This window comes from Patella vulgata, chromosome 9 (genome assembly GCF_932274485.2).
Source record: "Patella vulgata chromosome 9, xgPatVulg1.2, whole genome shotgun sequence".
Taxonomy (NCBI): Eukaryota; Metazoa; Mollusca; class Gastropoda; family Patellidae; genus Patella; species Patella vulgata.
Window position 1 is genome coordinate 21781264 of NC_065887.2, and position 27846 is coordinate 21809109.

At 36.6% G+C, this 27846-nt stretch overlaps 1 long non-coding RNA gene across 2 annotated transcripts; it reads right to left on the reverse strand.

The window, feature by feature from the left end:
• Positions 1-187: 187 nt before the first annotated feature.
• Positions 188-27846, reverse strand: LOC126832605 (uncharacterized). 2 transcript variants are annotated; one of them, XR_007684787.2, is made up of 6 exons: positions 27241-27846; positions 13544-13700; positions 12367-12506; positions 12067-12156; positions 8501-8779; positions 188-418 (listed from the first exon to the last, which is right to left on the reverse strand). It is a non-coding gene; the product is annotated as an uncharacterized LOC126832605 (long non-coding RNA). The 2 variants fall into 2 exon arrangements; XR_008789383.1 differs by having other exon boundaries at positions 193-418; positions 13544-13709; positions 27241-27845.

Here is a 27846-nt window from a genome sequence, read left to right on the forward strand (position 1 = left end):
AATACGCTGTACCTTAACAGACACTCTATCCTGAACCACTGAAAACGGGGAACCACGCCGGAAAAACCCGATTAACTTTCTCAGCCAACATCGAGGGCGAAACCGAGACATGCTGGATACTCACGTCTTACTCACTGAGAAACCACTGCGTTTTCGGTAGTGCCATTTTCATAAATTTTCTTGACGGATCAAAAGGTATGTCATTGAGTCAAGTGGCGTGCTTTTGATTCAAGTTAATTTATTTAAGAAATTTTAATCTAATTTTAAATTGAAATACGTAATTCAAATTATATTACATTAAATTTCATATGAATATTCACGCTATTAGAAATCATCTTGAAACATAGGGCGATGTAGCCTTCTAAATCTGTCAGAAGATTCGGTTATATGGAGATCTGTTGGTGATCGTCTGGAACATCTGCAATTAACAATTTAGGAGAGAAGTAATATAGGCCTAGCATGTTCCTCAATCCTTTTCTGAGAATAAAACAACAAAAAAAAACCGGGTATGTAAATAATGAGTTATGCAATTGTAGTCACCTCCCGTGAAAAAAATGTCCACCATAAAACAATAGATATGCATTGTCCGTCAATTTTACAGCAACCCCTGAGAACACTTCCTGCTACGGTGGCTGATAAGGGACATGAAAAATAATATAATTTGTTTTTTTTAATTTTCACCCAAGTCAATTTTAATTTTTACCCAAGTCAATTTTAATATAATTTGTTTTTTTGTAATTTTCACCCAAGTCAATTTTAATATAATTTGTTTTTTTATAATTTTCACCCAAGTCAATTTTAATATAATTTGATTTTTATAATTTTCACCCAAGAATTTCCACCTAGCGCGTGACGTCATCTCAATTAGCCTCGTTTCCATTGTAATGTATTATGTTTTATCTTATATGGTTCTCATACTGTAATTAGCAGATTGCAATGTATTGTTTTACCTTATATCAAATAGATATTTTTATACGCCAACATTTTCATATGGACGTATATTGTCGTCAATCCTGTCCGTCCGGACGTCCATCCATAATTTGTTTGTGGACACTATACAGGTCACAATTCTTATCCGATTTTGACGAGACTTGAAATATAGGTTTATCCCCAAAAGATCTAGGTTCCTTTCGATATTGGCATGTATCGAATTGAAACTTCATGAATTATGGCCCCTGATTGTACGAAAAGTCACCTTTTTTTTAGCGTGTGGACAGTCTAGAGGTCACAATTATCATCTGGTTTCTTTCGATATTCGCGCTTATCGGATCTTAACTTTCTGAATTACGACCCTTGATTGTACGAAACATCTTGTTTTTAGCTTGGGGTCCCTCTAGAGGTCACAATTTGTATCCGATTTTAAAAAAAACGTTTGAATATATCACCGTTACGCCTTAATGATGATTGAGTTCAAATTTTCTTAAAATCGGATCGAAACTGCCGGACAAAATGGTCGCCCTCGTACGCAAACTTTGAGAGAGAGAGAGAGTTTAACGTCCACTCGACACAAACTAGTTCATTAGTGTTTTGGAAACGAGGCTAATTGAGATGACGTCACGCGCTGGTTGGAAATTTTTGGGTGAAAATTATAAAAATCAAATTGTATTAAAATTGACTTGGGTGAAAATTATAAAAAACAAATTATATTAAAATTGACTCAGGTGAAAATTATAAAAAACAAATTATATTAAAATTGACTTGGGTGGAAATTAAAATTGACTTGGGTGAAAATTATAAAAAAACAAATTATATTAAAATTGACTTGGGTGAAAATTATAAAAAAAAACAAATTATATTAAAATTGACTTGGGTGAAAATTAAAATTGACTTGGGTGAAAATTATAAAAAACAAATTATATTATTTTTCATGTCCCTTATCAGCCACCCTATCCTGCCCACTCGTTGCTCTGAGCTAGTTACGTCCCTGCTCATCAGTAATTCCAAGATGGATCAAGATTTAATAAATTGTCAAACAATACTTTCAGTCAGTTTCTCGACAACCTGATGACCTAGTGGTCTAGAGAGCCGCGTTTCGACCTCTAGCTGGCCGGTCACCTCTGGTTTGCGGTTGTGGTTTCGATCCCTGGTGTGAGCGTATGTGGCTTGGAGACATGGGCGCCTTTCAACCTTGTGTGTTTATTCCGAGTACCAGGGACGTAACTAGCTCAGAAGAACGAGGAGGTGGGGGCTGGAAGTGTTCTCAGGGGTGCTGTAAAATTGCGGACAATGTATATATATATGGTCGAAAATATTTTCACATAGGTGGGGGCTTACCCCCCCCCCCCCCGCTTCCCCCCTTACCTCATTACGAGCTTGCCGAGAACTCCGGTTTCCTGCCACAAGAAAGAGCCCAGCGCGTGCGCTAAGATAACCAGCGGCTGCCAGGCAGGATACAGATGGATAGAGATCAAACTAAAAAGAAAGTGATTTTTCGTACAATCAGGGGCCATAATTCAGGAAGTTACAGTCTAATATGCGCGAATATCGAAAGAAACCGAGATCTTTAGGTTACAAACTTACATTTTAAGTTTCAACAAAATCGGATAAAAATTATGACCTCTATAGGGTCCACAACCTTGATATACCACATTTTTACTCTGAGAACGAAGGGCGGCCATTTTGTCTGTCAGTTTAGGGCCGATTTTCACGAAATTCGAACTCCGCCGTCCTTAGGGTGTAACGGTGATATAATAATACGTTTTTTTAAATCGGATAAAAAATTATGACCTCTATGGGCTCCACAAGCTAAAATCGCGATTTTTCGTACAATCAGGGGCCATAATTCGTGAAGTTACGTTCAGAATGCGCGAATATCGAAAGAATTCGAGATCTTTGGGTTATAAACTTACATTTCAAGTTTCATCAAAATAGAATTAAAATTGTGACCTCTATAGGGTCCACAACCTTGATATACCATATTTTAACGCTATTTGAGAATGAAGGGCGGCCATTTTGTCTGTCCGTTTTGGGCCGATTTTCACGAAATTCGAACTCAACCGTTCTTAGGGTTTAACGGTGATATAATAATACGGTTTTTTAAATCGGATAAAAATTATGACCTCTATAGGGTCCACAAGCTAAAAACGCTATTTTTCGTACAATCAGGGGCCATAATTCAGGAAGTTACGTTCCGATATGCGCGAATATCGAAAGGAACCACGAACTTTGGGTTATAAACATACATTTCAAGTTTCAACAAAATCGGATAAAAATTGTGACCTCTATAGGGTCCACAACCTTGATATACCATATTTTTACTCTATCTGAGAACGAAGGGCGGCCATTTTGTCTGTCAGTTTTGGGCCGATTTTCACGAAATTCGAACTCAGCCGTCCTTAGGGTGTAACGGTGATATAATAATATGTTTTTTTAAATCGGATAAAAATTATGACCTCTATGGGCTCCACAAGCTAAAATCGCGATTTTTCGTACAATCAGGGGCCATAATTCAGGAAGTTACGTTCCGAATGCGCGTATATCGAAAGGAACCGAGATCTTTGGGTTATAAACTTACATTTCAAGTTTCATCAAAATAGGATTAAAATTGTGACCTCTATAGGGTCCACAACCTTGATATACCATATTTTTACGCTATTTGAGAATGAAAGGCGGCCATTTTGTCTGTCCGTTTTGGGCCGATTTTCACGAAATTCGAACTCAACCGACCTTAGGGTGTAACGGTGATATAATAATACGTTTTTTTTTTAAATCGGATAAAAAATTATGACCTCTATGGGCTCCACAAGCTAAAAACGCTATTTTCGTACAATCAGGGGCCATAATTCAGGAAGTTACGTTCCGATATGCGCGAATATCGAAAGGAACTACGAACTTTGGGTTATAAACATACATTTCAAGTTTCAACAAAATCGGATAAAAATTGTGACCTCTATAGGGTCCACAACCTTGATATACCATATTTTTACTCTATCTGAGAACGAAGGGCGGCCATTTTGTCTGTCAGTTTTGGGCCGATTTTCACGAAATTCGAACTCAGCCGTCCTTAGGGTGTAACGGTGATATAATAATATGTTTTTTTAAATCGGATAAAAATTATGACCTCTATGGGCTCCACAAGCTAAAATCGCGATTTTTCGTACAATCAGGGGCCATAATTCAGGAAGTTACGTTCCGAATGCGCGTATATCGAAAGGAACCGAGATCTTTGGGTTATAAACTTACATTTCAAGTTTCATCAAAATAGGATTAAAATTGTGACCTCTATAGGGTCCACAACCTTGATATACCATATTTTTACGCTATTTGAGAATGAAAGGCGGCCATTTTGTCTGTCCGTTTTGGGCCGATTTTCACGAAATTCGAACTCAACCGACCTTAGGGTGTAACGGTGATATAATAATACGTTTTTTTTTTAAATCGGATAAAAAATTATGACCTCTATGGGCTCCACAAGCTAAAAACGCTATTTTCGTACAATCAGGGGCCATAATTCAGGAAGTTACGTTCCGATATGCGCGAATATCGAAAGGAACTACGAACTTTGGGTTATAAACTTACATTTCAAGTTTCAACAAAATCGGATAAAAATTGTGACCTCTATAGGGTCAAAAACCTTGATATACCATATTTTTACGCTATTTGAGAACGAACGGCGGCCATTTTGTCTGTCAGTTTTGGGCGGATTTTCACGAAATTCGAACTCAACCGGCCTTAGGGTTTAACGGTGATATAATAATACGTTTTTTTTAAATCGGATAAAAATTATGACCTCTATAGGGTCCACAAGCTTAAAACGCGCGTTTTCGTACAATCAGGGGCCATAATTCAGGAAGTTACGTTCCGATATGCGCGAATATCGAAAGGAACCGAGATCTTTGGGTTATAATCATACATTTCAAGTTTAAACTAAATCGGATAAAAATTGTGACCTCTACAGTGTTCACAAGCTAAAAACGTGATTTTTTGTACATTCAGGGGCCATAATCCATGAAGTAACAGTCCGATACATGCCAATATCGAAAAGAACCGAGATCTTAGGGTGATAACCCTATATTTCAAGTTTCATTGAAATCGGATAAAAATTGTGACCCGTAGACTGTTCACAAACAATTGTGGACGGACGGACAGGGGCGACGACAATATACGTCCACGAATTTGTATTGAATTGACTATAGATTAAAACATTTTTTCTGGAGCAACTCTACTTTGTGCGAAATTTTTCGGGCATATATTATGTTTATTGAAAATTTCATAAATCTATACAATCTGTTGTATAGGATAGGCTACTCGGTTTGAGCTGATATTTTTAATTTCATAACTTTATTTATTACAACTGTGGTATGTGTTGCCTTTCATTGTGTAAATCAATATTTTTTCATAAATTTATGCAATCTGCTGTACATGTATATAAGTTACTCTGTTTGAGATGATATTTTTTATTCTATATGCTTAACTTAATAGATTTATTATAAATTAATAATTTATTATTTATAAAATATGTGTTGCTTCTCACTGTAAAACAAAATTACTCTTGGATAATCAGGTATTACGTTATTTTTGTTTTAAAACAAAAGAATTTTTATATTTACTTCACACAACCAATTATTTTTAATGTTTTGGGTTAACCAAAATGGCGTCACTCAATGACTTATATATGGATACAGCTCACAAAATATTTCTACGCCGTCATGCACCCACGAATGTAGAGCGAAATTTATTTTTAGTCTTTCTCTCCCTTTCCCTTTTCCCCCTTTTGCATGGCGATTTTTGTTGATTTCGAAGAAAAGGGTTTGAAAATACATTTTCTGACAGGTTTTGGTGAATATTCATGATTTTGAGGCGGAAGGATACAAGAGTTCATTGGTTGGTTACTACGGTTAGGTTGAAATGTAGGGCCGAAAATAGCATGTTTATTTGTCTCTACTTCCAGCTTGTGTATTTTAAGTTTTCCATGGTGAACTTCATACGTACTTTTGGGCAAGAGGTTGTCACATGTTGCTCCATCTACCCAACGAAAATTTGGAAAAAATTAATATTAAACATTAAAGTCAATGGGGAAATTTAGTGATCTGTTGCCGTATATTAACTAGACCGCGCGCAAGTGCAATCATTACAGCATATCAGTCATAACATCCGGTTCAGGATAGTCTCTATCATCCAGAAAAATATTCTACGAATATTAGTCTGGATGCCTTGTCAACATTTGAGAATAATAGGTCATTGGCTAGATTATCCGGTCTTTTGCATTATCATAAACAACGTCTAAGAGAGGTAACTCCTCTTAAAACAAGATGTTTACGCTCATGAAATTAAGTATGTCATTTCAAAAAATCCATTTGATTGCATGCCAGTTCAGCATCCAACTCTCTAAAATTTTTTATTGTGAAATTTCTCTCTTCATGGGTCATATCTATGCTTTTTAAATTAATCCTAATTCGTCGCCACGATTCATGTTTGTTTATATTAATTATGGGATTTATTACGTGAAGGGGAGCAACTCTTACTTCACTTGGCCAAAGAAACTTGTTAATCAACCACATTAAAAACCAAACTCCCGGTTACGCATGGGCATTGGACTTTACGTCAAATATTGACAACGGTCCCAGGCCCCTCCATATGTTGAAGACTAAGAGCTTCTGGGTGACCGAGACTAGGTTCAGGCAGAAGGCGGGAAATATGATAAGTGTAACAGTTAAGTAGCCTGCAGATTCTCAACTGTTTTAGTCTGCCATTCATTTGATACGTATTTGTTTACTCATTTATCTTGATTAAACATGTTGTGTAGCAAAAGAGATGAAAAATAGGCGGATAGTTCTTGCCAACGGTAGAATTTTCATGGGATGACTGGCGCCTTTTCAACTACACTATGGGTAGCTTGATAAAAAAATTTTTATTATCACCCAATAACAGATTCTACAGTACACACCGCTTGCGTGATAAATTACATAATTTACTGTGATATGCATTTTTATTAAAATTTTAATGTTTGTTTTCTTACGGCCCGGAGATAGAGAAATTTTTTAAAAATTATCAATTATTAACCCCAGTCAGGTCGAATAGTAGTTAGTAAGTATAGCACTATGTAATTTTGAAATGATCTGTAGGCCTCATTTTATTGTATGTGTAAGAGACTCCAACAAATCGGCCCATTTTCCCGAAAAAGGCGGCGCACTCGGCAAAAGAATCGACCCCCCCCCCACCATAGCCCTTGTTGTGTCATATTAATCTGGTGAAAAAGTATATATATATGTTACAGTCAATGTCTACAATCAGACGATGTGTACAATGCCTTTGTAACCCTAACCCCCACCCCAACCCTAAACCGGCAATGTACACATGTCTACAATCAGGCGATGTGTACAATGCCTTTGTAACCCTAACCCAACCCAACCCTTACCCTAAACCTAACCCGGCAATGTACACATTGACTGGTATATTTCAGGCATTGTACCCATTGCCTGATTGTAGTCATTGACTGTCACATATTATGTACGTTCATGAAATAAGATCTTAATCTTCGCATAGATACGATGAGCATTCATTAAAAACAAAGATGATATATTGAAATGGAATGAAATGGGGTTTAACGTCCCACTGTTCTGCTCCGGCTGGGCTAACGAAGACAGCCATACGGCATACAGTGTGCTATACGGGAAATTTGCACGGGTAGCTCCACTATGGCCTACTCTTTTATCGAATGCCAGCTGCCTAGGGATCCTTTACGTACATGACCTCTGTCCTGCACCACTAACAAGGGGAAACCACGATGAACTTTCTCGGCCAATGCAGAGATCAAACACGCGACGACCAGGCTAGCGAGCCAGCGTCTTATCCACTTAGCCACCATGGCTCCACATGTGACTTGACAAAAATATAACTATTCATATATATATAGTCATTTTATTTATACACACGATTCAATTTTATTTCATTAACCCAAGAGGTTAGACAGGCGACCATTGACTCGATGATATATCTTTTGATGCAACACACACGCGTTAACCATTTGGTCACCCAATCCACACGTATATTTTAATAGAACTGCCAAAATTGCACAGTAATATAATCATAGCCTACCATTAAATATGACGGGTGTGACACAACTGGGAGACGACATGGCCTCACAGATTCGCGATACGATGATTTCTTAAAATTTGTTTATTGTAAATACTCAATTGATCAACCACGTCTACAACCGCGTTTATCAATATTTGCAATCGATCTTCGAGAAACATGGTACCATACCGTTCGGTGTTGGATCGCGATAACAACATATTGTGTGACCATACAGTCTGATGTGATAACACAGATTAGGTCCAATCTGCAGCGAAGTAGTACCCCTACACTCACTTCTTTGATGTAAAAAAAAACCAAAGTGATTTCACAGTACCCGCCTTTCAGTGAAAGACGAGGGCCATTAAACAAGGGACCGGCCAGACGTCCATCACGGCTGTTTGAACCCTGTGTTGAATTTAAGATAGGGGCATTGACCTCACTGTTATGTAACCTCAAAACGATGATTTAAAAGAAATAACCCTACCATTCTGTAAAACCCAGACTTCCCAACAGTCTTTTGGTATTGGATTCAAAGTCTGAGTTCGGTTAGAGAAGGAACACTGTTTATCCTTGATATTGTAACTGAAACTTTTGCAAAGTTCAATCATCTGGCAGACATTTACACACTGTAATCGGGAACTGGACTCTCTTACACTGAAAACAAACTGGTTAGCGTGCCTGAAGTTTTGATGTGTCCGTAACCAATTTCCAGATTTGATTTGACCATTTCGGGTGCTCATTGGTAAAGATGGGTGAGTTGTTTCTGAAACACAATATAATGTTCATTGTTCACCGAGGGCAGTTACCTCCCCGTATTCGTAATCATATTATGGAAGTATCAAGTGTTAAACAGACAAAAATGTCTACATCTTCCCATACAACAAGTTGGGATTGCTCAGTAATCCGACAGCTACCCATGTTCCTGATAAAACGACCGCGAGTTTTAAAATGGAGTTAAAGCAAGATCAGGCCTTCTATTGAAGATGACAGCTACCATGCTAGATATCGAAACATGTACGTTTCGCAAATGCCAGCAGTCAAGCATAAGACTGGTTTGAACAGTTCACCATAAAAGCAACTATTTGAATAGTGAATAAGTGAATATTTAACTAAGATTGGGCTATTTAGAGGTTCCACTTATTTCGCATTTTGCGCGCAAAAGACAAGGGCCATAACCCAGGATGTCGCAGTGTGATCCGGACCAAAATCGAAATGATCCAAAATCATTTGATCCTGAACATGTTAAACATGCATTCATTTAACGGGAAGTTAAGGACCGATTTCGACGAAAATCGGACTCATCCGTGACACATATTTGATAAATTGTGACCTGTAGGGACCCCAAAACTATGCACACTTTTTTTCGTACAGTACAAAATGGGCAATAATCCAGGAAGTTACGGACGATATGCGCCAAAATCGAACGCCTGGGCGGAGAATATTAGCGACGACATCATGTCTTAAACAGTTGATATCAGGAGCGTATATTTTCACAGTAAGATAACAACGTTACCGTTGATTTAAATGCGCCAATAAATAGTGTTTGTATTGAGCAATAATTCGTGTTTGCAATTGAGTTTTACGCCCTTTAAAGCAGCTATCCGTTAGTAGTGCTATTCTAGTTTGTCCATTAGTAGCGCTATCGTAGTTGATGCATTAGTATTCCCATAAACCTAAACATTATTCATCCGTTACCGTTGTCATAATGCCCATCCACCAAAGTTATCCATAGGTAACCGCTTCAGGTTACATAAACTTTGAGCACTAGTTCGCCCATTAGTATATCCTTATACCGTCACCATAGTACACCCATTATTAATCCCTTTACCGTAATCCAATGGGCAAACCTGTCAATCTAACTCAAGTTCATCAATCAGAAAAATCATGAAGTTTAACAGCTAGTATTTAAAGGAGCTAAATAGCTAATATTTGGGACCTACAAATTGACACAAATGGGTCGCAACGTATATAATAATGTAATATAAATGTAAATAAACTGATTTACATTCATTCGTTTCCGTTTTTACTCTAATTTCAAAGCAGTTATGTTCGGCGAAATACGCCAGAAGTCTCAATCGAATGCCAATCTCTAGCGTTTGGTTATTCCAGTCTACATCGGTAGTATTTATTGCGCATACTTTCCAGATAAGAATATGGCGCCACCGTTTGACATGACTTGTGGGATATGTCTAGCCTCTTTCTTCGAGTCCCTTATTACTAATGGCACCTAAACGAATTATGGTACACGATTCGTGTACCAATGATAAACTGTTTATTAATTTGTCTTAAAAACCCATCTTTCTCGGTAAGGCCACAACATCAATGTTGATTTAAATTTACAAATAATTCGTGCTTTTAATGTCGAAGACTGTGGATGACATTGAGTTAAAGACTTGGCTACTTTAAGTTTGAGTTTACCAAATACTATTGAATAAGGGCTAATTCGATGTTTGTCATTACTATTTGACCAAACTGCCCTATTATAAAATATATCAAAAGAGCTAAATGACCGACATCTCGTAAATTTATCGTGATGTTACAATTACTGCAGTATATTAGTAAATGTTAACGTTTATTCATCCTGCCAACCCGACATCAATGGCAAAAAACGTGTCATAAGTTTTCACAGGTTTAACAGTCACATTAATCAGAATTTTCTATGACTCAACTTAAAATCGTCTGTGTGGTTCAAACTTTATGGCGGAATGGGAAAAGGAAGTTCTGCCACTCTGCCCATTAAAACCAGATTTCTATGGACGTTTTTTGTTGACGTTTTTGAACAATCTAAACAATCATCATCCATCTGTCAAATTAACCACTAATGTAAGTCATAACAGCATAGATTTCCTTGACACAAACGTATTTAAAAGCAAAAAGCAATTAGAAACTAAAGTGTTTTTCAAAGAAACCGAGACACATCTACTACTGTTCAAAAGCTTCTTTCACCCAAACCATACGTTCTCTGGCATCATTAAATTTCCGATTCTCCAATTTTAAATGCTATATGTACATGTACTCCGAAGGCCGACATGCAAAATCATAAACATATCCGACCAGTTCCATAGCAAAACACCTGGCACACAATTCCCAATATAAGACCAACTTTCATGCAGCAGTTCAAACATAATTTATTTAATTTCCTGTAGACAATGTTACAAACAATACGTAGGAGAGACCGAAAATGCACATAGGGAAAGAATTCACGGTCACCGGTCAGACATAGTGACCAAAAAACACAGACCTGTCTCAAATCACTTCAAAAACCAAATCATACGTGAATAGAAAAGACTAAGAGAGACTTTGAAACTCCAGAAGAAATCATAACGTTTGAATAGTCATACGACTAGCGCAATAGCCCTCTTTGTAGTCCCATGAAGCGCAACAGCAAAACGTGCATCCACAATTACCCGAAACCAGTATACTGATCTCCAGGAAAATCACCCGAAAATCTTCGCACAGGAACTTATAATTGCATATTCTAAAAATAAAAACGACATTTTAGTGCACAGTAAATTAGACTAAATAAGACCAGTCCTCAACCTAGCCCTAACCCTTAGTGAATAAAATCAACTAGATATAAGAATCCCTAGCCCTAACCGTGAATAGTGAAACAAAAATATTTTAGACACAAAAACACCAGAATACCACAAGCGCCACATAAGGAAGACCATCAGCTCCACAAACACCAAAAACCAGCGACCAGTACCACAAATCAACTTTGTATATTATAATTCTTGGAATATATTCAAATGAAATGAAATGGGGATTAACGTCCTGCTATTCTGCCACGACTGGGCATACAGCGCGTGCTATGGGGGGGATTTTGCCTGAACTGCTGCGCTATGTTCGACTCTAATATCGAATTCCATTGAAAAGGGGGAACCACGCCGGAAAGTTTCTCGGCCATCACTTTAGCGCGCCAACTTCTTGCTCACTGACACATCGCGGTTTCGGGATATATTCAAACAGTTGTTTAACATTATTATGTAAAATTGCTGAACAACAACATTGTCCTTTAACGTTTAATTGACTAGTAACACATGTACTTACCTTCACAGATAAAGATAAATTTAAATATACAAGCAATAGTCAACCATGTGTTCTCTTTGTCGCTTTCTAGCTTCAAACATGCACAGAGATCTGCAAGAAAACAACAAATTTATATCTGTTAAAGAGATTGTTCTCTGCCACCAACCGACGAGTCATATTCCAGATTGGACATCTTCAGCTTGGGTTGTTGACCTACTAGCGTTCCTGGCCTTCGGGTATGAATATCTAAGGTTTATTTGATAGTTCGCTCCTCTAATTATTTACAATATTCTCAACGAAATAACAAACCCAAACATGTACCTTCACCTGTTTCTGTTGTGACCGCATTTGGTCTCCACTTAGAATAGCCCAGTGATGTTCCATCAACCCATTTCCATTTGGCATCATTTTGTTTGAGTCCTAACCAGACTCGTTTATTATCGGGTAAGTGTTGATGGTACCTTAACATAAAATTATTGATTAATAAATAATTATATTTAAATAGCGCCCAATCTGAGTAAAATACAGATCTATATTTCGTTTCGTTTTTTTTATACTTTCGATGGCCTACACTACATGAAGATCTGACAAGTTGTACTATAAGGTCGTGTCAGCGGTTGTACGAGCGGCTTTTGACCCTATAACGCCAGGCATTGATTTTTCAATCAGCGTTGGCGTTTCTAGTGGTTTACCCAGAGTTCCGTGCATGGCACGCCAAGAAGTCGCCGTAAAAGACTGTTTCATTGGGTTATCCCTCCCTTCAACCAAAACGCCTATAATATAACAACTCTTCCACTGTAGTAAAGACAAGTAAAACGAAATTTTGAACTATAAAAAAACGAAACAGTTTAAATCAGATTGAATAGCGTCATGTTTAACGACTGGTGATTTAGTGATTGTTTCGGAAGTGATCTAACCATGCTTTGCGTGAACTAATGGTGCCGTTGCAAGACTCTATATTTGAGACTACGTGTATTACAAGGGATGTCGATGTCACCTGTCATTATAATTATTGTACTACAATCATCGAATGGACTATTTATTGCTTCCTCAGATCTTATGATAGACGAATGTAGTTCCCTCCACTTTCATTGCACATTTTGTGGACTTTTTGGTCTAGAATCGAAGAAGAGTTTATATTTTCTGCTGCTTTTGTGACCATTTATGGATTTGAGGCGGAATAAACAGGAAGCAAACGGGCGTCAATTAGGGTAATTTCCTACTAAAATGACTCCAATTGGAGATTTGATTGGATGAATGACTAGAGAGGAATGTCTGGGGTCATCCATTTAGAAATATGCTACACAACGGGTTTTCTCAATGATAACACCCCATCTTAAAGTTATATGACCCCATCTTGGTTCCACAGCAGCAGTTCATGGATATAAAGTCCAACACATTACTTATCATACAAACTTTCACTGTCATTGTCCGTTTAAATCGCACATTTTCTTTTTAGTTCCACCCCATTTAGAAGAACAATAAATTTCACAAGTACCTGAAGTTATTAACTACCAGCTGTTTTTGAGCATTTTTTATAGTGACTAATTGTCCTTCATCTTGTCGACATTTTTCCACAGCGTCTATGTAAGTTGCTTCTATAGTATGCCATTTCAAACAATGGCCCTCCATATCTTCGTAGCCATTTTTGCAAACTAAAATTCCTATAATAAAACAAGAAATAAATGAACATAGTATTTCGGATTTCCTTGCTTTTTTTTATTTTAACTGGTTTCATATGTACCCAAATTTTATTAATATAAATCGGTTCAGTAAGTGCCTGTTCAACAATTCATTTTTTACACAAAGATGACTAGCCATTACGCCTATCCGATATTATTTGAAAGCGTAAGCGCTTTGACCAACCAATACACGCAGCAATGGTGCGTCATTATCTTTTAGAAAGGCGACAAACATTTTGTATTTATCAGACCCCCCCCCCCCAACATTTTTTCCCTATCAAGTCAATTATCTATTATTATTATTTTGGTGTATTTGTGTATCAGCGGGAGAAAAATTGTTCGCTATTAAAGCTCCTAAACTATGGAATAAATTACCATTAAAATTAAGAAGCTGCGAATCAGTTGTCTTTTAAATCCAATCTAAAACCTTTTTTATTTACTAAAGCATTTTATTAATCTTTACTACAGACTCTATAACTTAATTTTTATTTCTTTTACACTATTATTATTGTGATATGATTAAATTTTGGAGTTTTTGAAGTTTATCGAGTGATTTTTTGTGAACACCAGAAAGCAGTGAGTTGAAATTGTCCAGTCTTGAAATAAGTAAAGCTTGAATTAGTGACTTAGTAGCATCTGTTGATATATATTTTTTGATTTTACCAATGTTTCTCAGGTGAAAGTAACCGGTTTTACAAATGTTATTTATTTGGCACTCCATATTCATATTTGAATCGAAAATAGCTCCAATGTTTCTAGCGGACTTAGATTGAGATATAGTAGACTCTCCAACACGAACTGATAAATCGCCATCCAGTTTAGAAAGATTGAATTTCGAGCCTATTACTAAATATTCGGTTTTGTCATCATTCAATTTAAGGAAATTTTGTGACATCCAAACTTTGATGCTAAAAAATACACTGTTCCATGTTAATTTTAGATATATTGAAATTGCCAGGATTTGAGGGGTTAAACGAAATATATAACTGTGTGTCGTCAGCATAGAGGTGATATTCAAGTCCATGTTTTCTAACCAGATTACCAAGAGATGATGTATATAAACTGAACAATATCGGCCCAAGCACAGATCCTTGAGGCACTCCAAATTTCAGCTGCGATTCAGCGGAAGATTCCTGGCCCACAACGACTCGTTGTGTCCTACTCGTAACATAAGACTGGATTATTTTCAGAGCGTCATCAGTGATTCCAAAGTCTGTTTCCAGACGATTAATAAGAATCTGATGATCTACCGTATCAAAAGCAGCAGATAGGTCTAATAGGATCAGAAGAATGCAGTTTGGTTATCTAACGCTGTAAGAATATCATTGTGGACCCTCACTAATGCTGTTTCGGTGCTGTGATACTTTCTTTATGCACTTTGGAAGGGTTCTAACAGATTGTTTTCTCTAACATGAGATGTCAGCTGTTTAGAGATGACACGTTCCAAAAGTTTTGATATGAAACTCAAGTTTGATACAGGTCGATAGTTTTTCTCGATTTCTGGATCCAGTGATTTCTTTTTGATGAGTGGAAATATTATGGCAGAATTAAAGGTGTCTGGAAAAATATCGCGGATTGAAGAATTTATAATATTTGTGATAACACAAATTAATGATGGAAGGCAGTCTTTCAAAAACTGAGTAAGAATTGGATCAAGTGGGCATGATTTCGATGAACATGAAGTGATACGTTTTGGTAATTCAGGTTCACTGACCGTGCTAAATGAACAGAGTGGCGGTGGCAGAACTGTGAGATTTGTATCGCAAGATATTCCATCTCTTGAATTTAGTACAAGATTGGCTCTGATGGTGGATATTTTATTAAGGAAATATGAGGAAAATTTGTCAGCGAGTTCTTGATCAGTGTCAGACTCGGGTAGTAAATTCACACCATAGTTGCAATCTGATAATGCATTGGAGATACGAAAAAGCTTTTTGAATTTGTTGTCACTATTGTCAATTCAATCAGAATAATAAGATTTCTTAGCACCAACAACGCATCTACTGAAATTGAGCTTCTCTACCTGATAAAGTTCCCGATGGATCTGGAGCTTCGAATTTCTCCATGTTCGCTCAGCTTTATTTCTACATTGCTTCGCTTGTAGTGTTTCGTCGTTGAACCATTCTGACTTAGGACGAATTCTGATATGTTTAAGTGTAACAGGATAAAACTTATCGAATGTGGATTGCAATATATCGTTAAATTGTGTTGCTTTAATGTTAACATTATGCAGATTTACTATGTTGTGGAACTGTGTTTTATCTAGTTCAGACAAAAACTGACTTGAGTTCAGATTTTTTAGATTTCGTGTTTTCCGCGTCTGGACCGGAAAGTCAGTAGGTTGGATCTTTGAGTTAATAAAAATTGGGAAGTGATCAGATAAGATAGACTCCTGTACAGTTAGATTACTAACGAAATTTTCGCAGAGTCTTGATATTACAAGATCAAGGGTATGACCACGGACATGGGTTTTACTTTCAACATGTTGGTGCAAAAGGAATGTGTCTAGAAGACATTTAAGTTTTAAAGATGATGGATCATTGCTGTTATCGTAATGGAAGTTGAAATCACCCACAACAAGTCTGGCACAATTACTGAAAGTAACACCCTCCAGGAATGACTTAAATTCATTAAGAATAAATCGACAGATTTTCTAGGTGGACGGTATATAATTTTTATCCGTATGGTTTTCTGTTTTATAGTTACAAAAGAGTCCAAACATTCAAAGCTCTTGAATTTAGTTTGTTTTAGTTTGGTAGATTTGATAGTTGATTTAAATATAAGTGCAACCCCACCACCCCGAGTTTTCCTAGGTACACTATGTATTGAATATCCGGAGGGAATGAGTTCAGCTAATGAAGATTGATCATTAGTTTCAGTGAGCCAAGTTTCAGAAAGTGCAAATAGATCGAGTTTATTAGTTTGTATAAATTCATTTAAATCCAATGTCTTATTCCGCACTGATCTACAATTTGAATGAGGTTTTTGGAATTGGGTTCATTGCATGAGTTTTTTCGATGGGTGTCAAATCCTGAAGTGATTAAAGTTGGTATATGATGTTTAGGTTTTCTCCTGGTTGGTTTATGTTTTAATATAACATGGACTATCCCTTTAATTTCATGATAAAATTTACTGCTTTCACATTTTGTCACATTCTTTCTCAGTTGTAGCAGTTCATGTCTGCTATAGATTAAGCTAGAGTTTTGTTCATTAGGTGTAACACTGTAATCCTAATAGTCATAATACTAATCACAAACACACACCATGTGACATAATATAGTGAACTCATTGATCCTTGACACAATGTAATCCAAATTTAATTGTCCACGGTTGACTGGTCACTATTCAAAATCCAATAAAAATGTTTAAGCACAGATTTCACAAAAACCAAACACAGTTTTTTCCAATAGTTTTAACCAGACTTAGTGCATATCCTTATGAAGAGTTGAGCCAATTTCCAGCACTTAGAAAGATAGATAACTTAATATAATGCCTAATACTTGTAGAGCAAATAGGAGCGGACTTCTCGCTCTACTACTACTCTAAATGAAATTGTATCTTTATTTCGTTTCGTCTGTATAATACTTGTAGAGCAAATAGGAGCGGACTTCTCGCTCTACTAATACTCTAAATGAAATTGTATCTTTATTTCGTTTCCTCTGTATGATTTTGATTTTTTTTTATACTACCTTCAAATATATCGTCACGTTTCTCGCGAACCGACGAATCTGGGAATTTTAAGTTTTGAGAAAAACACGTTTGAAAATTGCATTATGTTGTTATTTGTAATTTAATATTTCATAACCTCGAATCAGGAGTATAACTAGCTCAACCCGATTTCTATTTTGAAAAATCGGTAGTCGTTTTATCCAATTACATATTATGTTTGATTGTTACTGTCTGCTAAACGTACCGTTGAATAAATAGAGTACTTTCAATTTAAAATAATCATATGTGTGCGTTTTCTATTCCTTTATTACATAAAAGTAACCTAACAGAACTAACTAGTACCGTTCGTTGTGAAATGTCAGCGAGTGCAGTCCCTAATACTGTTTTGATCATGTGATGCACAAAAACATATGACGTCGGAACACGTTTTAGTGTAAACAATGACGAAATACTCATCACATTCCTTATTTGGAACATTGTTACAGGTAATTTTATCCAGACATATAAGTAACTGTGATTTACCGTCGCTTAAGTGCACTGGTCAAATACGTCTACGATTATTGTAAAAGTTGAAGTAAAATGGCTTCTAACCATGAAAGGACGAATAGCCTAAAACTTGGAAATATTTCGATCTAAGTGTCTGCAAGGCCGTTAAAATTGCACTTTATGCCAAGCAAATTTAAAATATTATGGGAGCACATCGAACATGAGAAACCATATTAAACATTTACACGAATCAGTAAGTTTGAATGAACAATCGGCATCGCTCGTCGTCAGCGTCGACACAGTTGTACATTACATTTTTTACAAGACAAAAACCTTTGCCTGTAAAAACAGACATAATAAATAAAAGGTTGGCACTTACGTGTGCCGTGGATTTAAGGCCAGTAAACATCGTCAATGGTGAAGGTTTTAAAAATTTTGTTGCTGCCTTAAACCCAGATTATAAACTAATTTGTCGCACCACCATCACCAATCACGTACACTTACTATACTATCAGTATCAAGTAAAGCAAGACGCCATTAAGGACCTTGATAATCGTTATATTATATCACTGACGTCCGATATATAGTATAGCTAATTATGCTTACATCAACTTGACCGCTCATTATCTTACTGATGATTGGAAACTGGAAAATAAATCAAGACTTATGGCTGATAAATACACAGAAGAAAACGAAAACATAGCTTCATATTTAACTGATTTGGCTAAGGAATTTAATATTAAAGATATAACGACAGTTGTAACAGAAATGCGGCAAATATGCGTGCGCCATGTAAATGATTCTATGGAAAATGAGACCACAGCCGACCACACGGCCTGTTTTGCACACATGCTGCAACTAGATGGGAACGATGGCCTAATATTAAATTACATTGATAGGGAACTGGGCGCAGCACGAAAACTAGTGGGCCACTTCAATCAGTCTGAGGTTGCGACAGAAACATTATTTAAAGCTCAAGGGCCCGGCTCTAAAAAACTTATCCAAGACGTGGCTACCTGCTGGAATTCTCCCTATTTTATGCTCCAAAGATTATTGGGAGCTGCCGGTACCAGTATACACAGTAATATTTGACGAATCCGTTACTAAAATTGTCGACAGACAACTTGATATTTGGGACAGCTTTTGGAAAATTATAGAGGATATCGCCCCGGTTTTACAGCCATCAGCAGACGCTACAGAATCATTAGCTCTGGAAAACTCCCCTTCCTCAAGCTGCATTTCTATTTTAGCATCGAATTTAGTCAAACATGATTTACATCAGTCCGGTGAGGATTCTCATGTGGTCCGCGAGCTGAAGCAAATAATAATCAACGGTTTGGTCAAACGTCTCCCAATTGAATTAAATGGTTTGCTGAATGACGTCGGTTTAAATTCTCCTTGGATAATCGCAACTGCCCTGGACCCTAACATTTCATAACCGCGCATCAGGACTATAACAAACATTACCAAACCAGTTTAGTTGTTACTGGGGGTAACCTTGACTTTCATCATAAGTAGGGTGGCCCATGCACCTACAGAAATACAGTCAACCGCTGATAGTTCGAGACTACCACTGAAGCGTGCACATTCGCCGTGTCGAGGCCAACTTTCTGACAGTATGATACTATAAATAGCCATGGCACGTGCAATTCTCTACAAATCTATCAACTATCACAGCCGTAAAAAATTTATTGTTGACGATTTTGAATAGTAGTAAAATTAAGCTTCTTGGTTATTACAGCAGATTTAGAAATTACGTTTGTTTCATTTTTTAAATCGCTTTATCATTAACTGTACCGTTAAAAGCGGCATCTTTTGGTTTAGTACAAATACTATCTCTGAAACACTCGGGTTAGACAGGAACATGATACTAGCAGTAGTTTCATTTTACTTTTACAAGCTTCTTAAAACAATTGTTGAGCTAGCTAACGTGCTCATTTCTTAATTCAATTTCTTGTTCTAGCTTTCTGTTATGTTTCGTAAAAAAGTAGTCTTGATTATCCCGACCTGTCAATCAGCCTTAGAATGGTCGATAGACTGGTTAAGCGACTCTAATTTCAAAACAAGGGCACGTAACCTATCTTTTACTCAAAAGTGTCTGGATGTTATGGACGACACATGGAACCAGTTTTCAGTCTATTATTTATAGATGATTAATGGTCATAGCTTATTAAGTACAACATGATCGTTTATTTAGTGACTGTAATTGTGTGAAACTGATTTGAGGCTTGGCATATATATAAATATTGTGGCGAAAGTGTCGAGATATATGGAGATATTTATTTATGGTGGGTCACCCTACTTTAAGGCTCAAAGTTCATGACAGTCACATTCGTCATTTTATCAGAATAAGAAAAAGAAAATGGTACGGTCCACATTCGCTCGATTGCCATTTTGTAAGATCATAAAGGTTGTTTTATCATGGACAGTACTCATATACGTCATATATTCGTCGATTCAGGAGAATCTTTAACCAGAATTCCTCATTTCGCCATGGTATAAGAAAGCAAACCAAATATTAAATGTACACATAATCTAAGGGCATCACAGTACCGTTAGGCACATCATTTTATTCACAGAAAATAAAATTGGCGAATGTACGCAATACGCCAGTAGTTGACATCGAATATCTTGCTACTTTTGTTCCATCAAAAAGCAATTTAAGATTTCAGTGAAACAAATGTGTTAATTATAACATTTCGCGCTCCATATGTCCGCCCAATCAAACAAAATGGAGTGTTTTGAGAGGTTCCTTGTGGATTACTATGATCATGTGACGTGATTCGACCAATGAGGCGCTTCACAATAAAAACATGGCAGCCGCCATGTATTTTATTATTCACATGTAATCAATTAAGTGGCTAAAGAGTGGCTGAAAAAAATCAGATATAAAAAGGTTATGGCTTGATTCCAGATGATGGCGAATCTACGACCATATATTATAAGGTCCGTGTACCGGTACGACGAATTTGAAAATAATATCAGGGATAAAGAGTTTCGCCCAATTTGCTAACCGAAGAGATACAAAAATATGTTTTAATTAGTAAGTATTTCATGAAATGATTAAAGTTGGAAGACAAGAAGCGATTTGCCAAGGCAAGCAGTTAGTTGAAAAATAATGTTTAGAAACTTTGTTAATAACTAAATCTAAATTTTTCATCATTATTGTCTTTTGATAAATGAGTTCCTGTGTGCAAACTCACAGTGCACAATTCATATTTCGAGGGAGATAGATATCTATGAGAGGAAGCGGATTAACAACTTGACAGGCAACGTGCTCACATTGCACAGCTAATCATAGAATGTAAATAAATATGTTTTTCCTGATATAACCCACCCAGGCCTTGATTATGGACAATAAATTCCATTTCTTTATTCATTAATACATCCACCTTCATTTATTTCAGAAATGACCGTTACAGATCATCCAGTTATTTCATTCACTGTTACATAATTAAAAGTTTTACAAATAATACTGACAAATCACCTTTTTTGAGTAACTGAATGCATCAAGAACTTTGTATAATTAATGCCAATTCGTTATGGATGGGGAATAAATTCTACTTTAGACTGTGATATTACAGTGACAGTGATGATATTTTATTATAAACATTACTCATTTTTGCATTATATGGTGTTTGTATAAATACTGTCTATTTCTTTTAAAACTGTTATGTTGTTAATAACCACCCAATAATCAGCAATGTGTAAAAAATAGATTGGACTATTGAAGAGAAATGAACCGAGCTTAATACTCTAGTCCATAGAACTTTGTGGGTTAGTCCCCCAACTGCCAAATAAGCAGTCCCCTGACCTATGCGCCTGAGTCCCCTGACCTATGCGCCTGAGTCCCCTGACCTATGCGCCTGACCAAATCTAAAGTACATTTAGACCTTTTCTTTCTTGGAACCGAGGGTGTTGGTAGCTGTATGGTTAAACATGTGCGCGTTCAATTGAGTGAAGTGTTGTGGTTTTGATCCCAAGCTTGTACGTGACAAGGAGTCCAACCTCATGTATTTTACTCCGGGTCCTCCGGTTTCCTCCCATGTCGGAAAATACAAATGATCATTGCTACGATAGATGAATAATCAATGTTTCAACAATAGGAAGTGACGGGTGATAACAGATACATGGGCGAATTTCTGCTCACTAAAATTTCCTTCGAAGACCAAATGTTGTTATATGAGACTGTAAGAGTATATCTGACAATTCAATAAAGTAATTGCATGTCATTAGATAAGAGAACACGAGAAAAATAGAAACAGTCCGTACATTCACGGGTGTTTATTCATTCCTATACTAATAAAAACATGGTAATGCACGGACTTTTTCTATTTTTCTTTCATGTTCTCTTATCTAGTGAGAGTCAATTTTGTTTATGAATTGTCAGATATCCTTTCACAGTCCCATAACACAACTTTTGGTCTTCGAAGGAATTATTAGTGAGCAGAAATTCGCCCATGTATCTGTTATCCCCTGTCACTTCATTCAGTTATATAAAGGGATAACTCGTGCTTTCCTTTTGCGTTCGTCACTTCCTATTGTTGAAACATTGACTACTCATCTATCGTAGCAATGATCTCTGTGATAAGGAAATTATCAGCACGAAGCCAAGAAACTTCTTAATTTCACCTTGTTCATTTCTGTCCTTTGCGCTGTTAACTCCTAACAAAGCAAGTCGCAAGAAATAAAAAATTGAAGTAGAGAAGTGACTGATTAATTTTTGCCTTTGCGTTGAACCTGAGCGAAACTAGGAGATGTGGACTATTTGTCACGGCTTCCTAGCTTTACACTTAGTCAACGTAAAGGCAAGAAGGAGCGAAGGGATACTTATCCATACATATGTTGTGTAATGCTATGGGGAAATTTTGCCTGTACAGCGGAACTACGACCTACTTTTATTATTTTGTAGAATACCAACTGTTTTGGGTTCTTTTATGCGCCACACCAACGGATCTCTTGGTTAGTGAGACAGCAAAAACATAATACATGTACGGTAATTAGTGAATTTCATACCGGTTTTGGAGTAGGGGGTGGGTAAAAAAGTGAAGTAAAAATAACATGCAGGCCTACGACAGATCTCACGAGTTTACAAAAAGTTTACAGAATATTTTGTAAGGGGTGGGGCTTCTCACATCACCCCAAGCAACAAAAACTTAAAATTTACATGTTTCGTTGAAACACAATAATTTGTGAATTTTATAGTGTTATTGGTGAGGATATGGGGCTAGGGACACCATAAATGGATCCAGACATTGGTCACAAGTGAAGTAAAAATAACATGCAGGCCTACAAAAGATCTCACGAGTTTACAAAATCGGGTTACAATTTCTTATCAGCCAAACCACCAGCATACATATTTTATCATATTTCTATACTTTTATAAGAGATAAATTGCGACTAGTTTCGTTCATATTTTAATCTTCAGGCTGACTGAACCCACGTTACGTTGTTCTATTTATCTTAAAATGTTTCCATATAATATAGAAAAAACAGTGTCATTGTGTCTGCATGTGTAGTAAATAATAAACCACGTGTTATCGTTTGTTTACATATCAACGATTGGCTAATTAAAGACACGTGATCAGTACCTATGTCCAAATATGATTTAAAGAGTAAGCTTCCGCAGTAAAATAATCCGCCAAACGTGAGCGCTAAATAAAAATACTGCGGGGTTAGAACCCCAGAACTATCGATATTTTTATTCAGAATACATATCTCAATTAGTCAAAGCAAAGATCTTTTACATTTCCTGATCCTGGAGCAAAATGTTTTTTTCTGATAACATTATGTGGTGTCGGCTACTAGCTTAAAAGCTTAACACGGAACATTAAAGCTAAAAAACATAAAAATGGTATCTCCAATCTCAATTCACTGTGTGCAATAACATTCAGAGTCGGATTAAGACTTTGTGGGCCCTAGGTAGTTACTATACTTGTAACGTTAAACTGTGTGTTTAACGTTACAATTGATATAGTCTAAGAATCCTTACGCAAGTTCAAATAGGTTCAAACGCACAATTGTCAACACATATCATTACAGTTTGTATTGGAATAAGTAATTCTATGACAAATAGTGAAGACTGGGCCACTAAACAGTTACCGAACAGTTTTTCTTTGTGGTTATGCGTTCTACATTTGCATAGCGATGTTTCTTGTAATGACGTATTACACACAAGCCGCCATGGCGGCCATGACACGCCAGTTGAAATTTCGCGTAGCAGTTGAGTTTCATCAAATCAAATCATATAATTATGCGGTAAGGTTTCACCCTTATTTCAACAGGAATTGATTTATTATATGTTAAGCTAGGTGCGGTACTGTGTTGGGTCAGTTTATGTGTAAATTAAGGGAGTTATAGGCCGTAACCTTTTTGTAGTGATTTCACTAAAAAACTTGCGCAAAGGAACTCTCGTAGGATGAGCCACTACTGTGGCTGGAGTAAGGCGGAAAACATTAGTAGTGGAACCATTTCTAGGCCCTGGGGTACGGGTGCTCACAAAACCAGTAAATGTGGTCTTCATCTCCTGGGTTTACTCTCTGGTACGTGCAGATACGTTTCGATACGATGAACAGGATTGCTACGACTGATCTAATAGGATCACCACGATTACTCCACGATTAAAACCAGGATTTCAATCACAGCACGAATTACGATAGCGGGAACCTAGCATTAGCACATACAGGTAACGATTCAATGGAATATAATTACTGCTTATTACAGAGCAACGATTCGACGAGGCTTTTCTAGGCTTTACCATGCAATGAAACAATTTGGTAAGCACGTTAAATAACCCTTGAGTGTTGGAAATCGATGAAGTGTAGGCGGAAACGTCGCTGCCCGGACTATATTTTCATCGTAGCAGATTGTATGGCAACGTGAGTGTTGCTAAAATAAACATTTTATTGGCTTTTTTTAACAAGACAATTTGTATTATTTCACGTAGTAATTTCGTGTAATTTTACAGATTCAACAAGACAACAGATGTTTGTAGATTCCTGCTATCGTATGATCTGTTCGATGCCCAATTAAAACAAATAGAAATGAAATAAAATTTGATCTAACGTCCTGATGTTCTGAAACCTACATGGGGAACTGAATACGGGCATACGCAATACAATGTGCTATGAGGGGTATCTAGCCCGGGCATCAGCTCTACGGCCTACCACCATGGCTTATTTTACGTGCACGTCTTCGTGTTGTATATATTAAAATTAATCTAGATCGCATTTAAACTGTTAACAAATACTGGATACTGTAAACGTTTCGGTCTTTGATTGCATGTTAGTATTGGGAAAGCTGGATACATGAGTGTGAGATGGTAGAGTGTGTCCACATTGAAAATACATTAAAGTATTGTTTTGATAAATCAACATAAAAGTTGATTAATATTTCGGAGTTTAAACACACCAGATGTGCCACTACGGTGTCAAACAATCCTGCAACACGTCTGCCAGTTTTGTCAATGAGGAATGTAAGACTATCCTGGTTACAGGCTTTCAATTAAACGATTGCAGGATGACCAATGTGTCCTCCAAAGAGATTTTCAACCATTACATGTTTTCAGGACGTGATTGGCCACAATTCAAATGAAGTTTTTTGTCATTACACTATTTTATATCATTATGAACATATGTTGCACTAGAATTATTGAAATGACAATCTACGCATTATCTGTATAATTTTAAAAATAAGATACCATCTTAGTCTGATTAAAACACAGATCCTATTTCGTTTCGATTGTTGTCTTTACTACACTAGCATCTGGAAGAGTTGTTATATAACGCGCGTTCTTGTTACTGTGGGGGATTGGCTATTCAATTGGTCTGTTGGACCCAGTTCTTGGTATACGGTGAACGGAACTGTGGCTAGACATTCGCAGCGAAGACAAATAGCCTCTTGAATCATCAATTATTCTGATTGGTTAATCAAATGCGTGACATCATAGGGTCAAATGCCGATCGGATGACCCCTGACGCGACCTCCCACTACAACCGACCAGATTTTCTTGTAGTGGAGGCCATCAAAAGTGTTAAACCAGCGACTGCCAGGCAGGATACGCCCCAACATTTTGCAAGAGATGGATCGAGAACAAGCTAAAAACAAAAACGATTTTTTGTACAATCAAGGGCCATAATCCAGAAATTTATGGTCTGAAATGCGCAAATATCAAAAGGGACTGAGATTTTTGGAATATAAAGATATGTTTTAAGTTTCATGAAAATTGGATAAAAATTGTGACCTCTAGAGGGTCCATGACCTTTGAATTACATACTTATATACATATTGCATACAAAGAGCGGCCATTTTATCGGCAGTTTCATTTTGATTTTCCCAAAATTCCAATTCAACATTCATTATGGTGGAATAGTGATCTAAACGGTTTTTAAAATCGAAAAAATAATTGTGACCTCTAGAGAATCCACAAGCTAAAAATGCGATTTTTCGACTAATCAGGGACCATAATCCAGGAAGTTACGATCCGATATGCGCAAATATCAAAAGAAACCAAGATCTTTGGGTTATAAACATGCATTTCAAGTTTCATCAAAATCTGATTAAAATTGTGACCTCTACAGGACCCACAACCTTGATATACCATATGTGGACGCTATTCGCGTACAAGCGGCGGCCATTTTGTTCACGAAATTCAAACTCAATCTTCATTACCGTGTAACGATGATATACTAAAAATTGTTTTTAAATCGAATAAAAATTGTGACTGCTGGAGGGACCACAAGCCAAAATCGCGATTTTTCGTACAATCATGGGTCATAATTCAGGAAGTTACGATCCGATATGCGCGAATATCGTAAGGAAACAAGATCGTTGGGTTATTAACATGCATTTCAAGTTTCATTAAAATCTGATCAAAATTGTGACCCCTAGAGTGTCCACAAGCTAAAAACGCGATTTTTCGTACAATCAGGGGCCATAATCCATGAAGTTATGGTCCGATACATGCCAATATCGAAAGGAACCGAGATATTAGGTAGATAAACCTATAGTTCAAGTTTGGTTGAAATCGGATAAAAATTGTGACCTGTAGAGTGTCCACAAACAAATTGTTGACGGACGGACGGACGGATGATCTGCATTTTAATGAGATTGGCACCATCCTATATAGTGTTATATGGTTATAGATAGAAAGGACTTGTCCTTAGTCACCGACAGGCAATTATAAGAAATTAATTTACGAAGAAAAATCAACAGAGGGGAATGTGAACTCAGATGACAAAAACTTGGAATTGAACCATTTTATCAATATTTTGCGAAACTTGTCTCTTAGTCTGGAATATTTTGACTTTCAAGGTTATGAAAAAAAAAGAACATTGATTTATATAACTAAAATACTAACCTTTACTTTTTACAGAAAGAAATCTTGAAAATACAAACCACACGAACAGGAAATCCCAGATCAGTTGAAAATACATCCTTAACGGTAAAATTGTCTTCTAGAACCTCTGATACTACCTCTGACGGACGTACATTTAAATAGTGCAAAGTGTAAAACTCAACCGTATTTTAGAGGATCGATTATATATTCACTTTTGTTTATCCTATAATTGTGTGAACATAATTATGTTTCTGAAGGAATACAACCAACGTTGCGCATTGTAGTGATTACTAATATTGGTTCTGTTGTCATTTAGACTATCATTTATCCAATTACAATGTAGTTCCCTTTATATTTTGCGTCTACATTGAGGTATTCCAATTACATAAGTTCAGTAGTTCGCCATTAGTAAATAGAAACTATTGGAATTAAAAATAGATGACGTTGGGAAACTTTTTATATTTTAGTCCAATTTTAGTTCAGATTAATATAAAAAAAAATACATAGGAGAAGTATCAAAACTGCCTTAAGAAGAAGAGTTAATCACATTAAGAAAGCATCACTCACGAAACAACTTCGTAAATTGGTCTTCTTTCGAGGAGTATTTCGATGACTGAACACAAAATA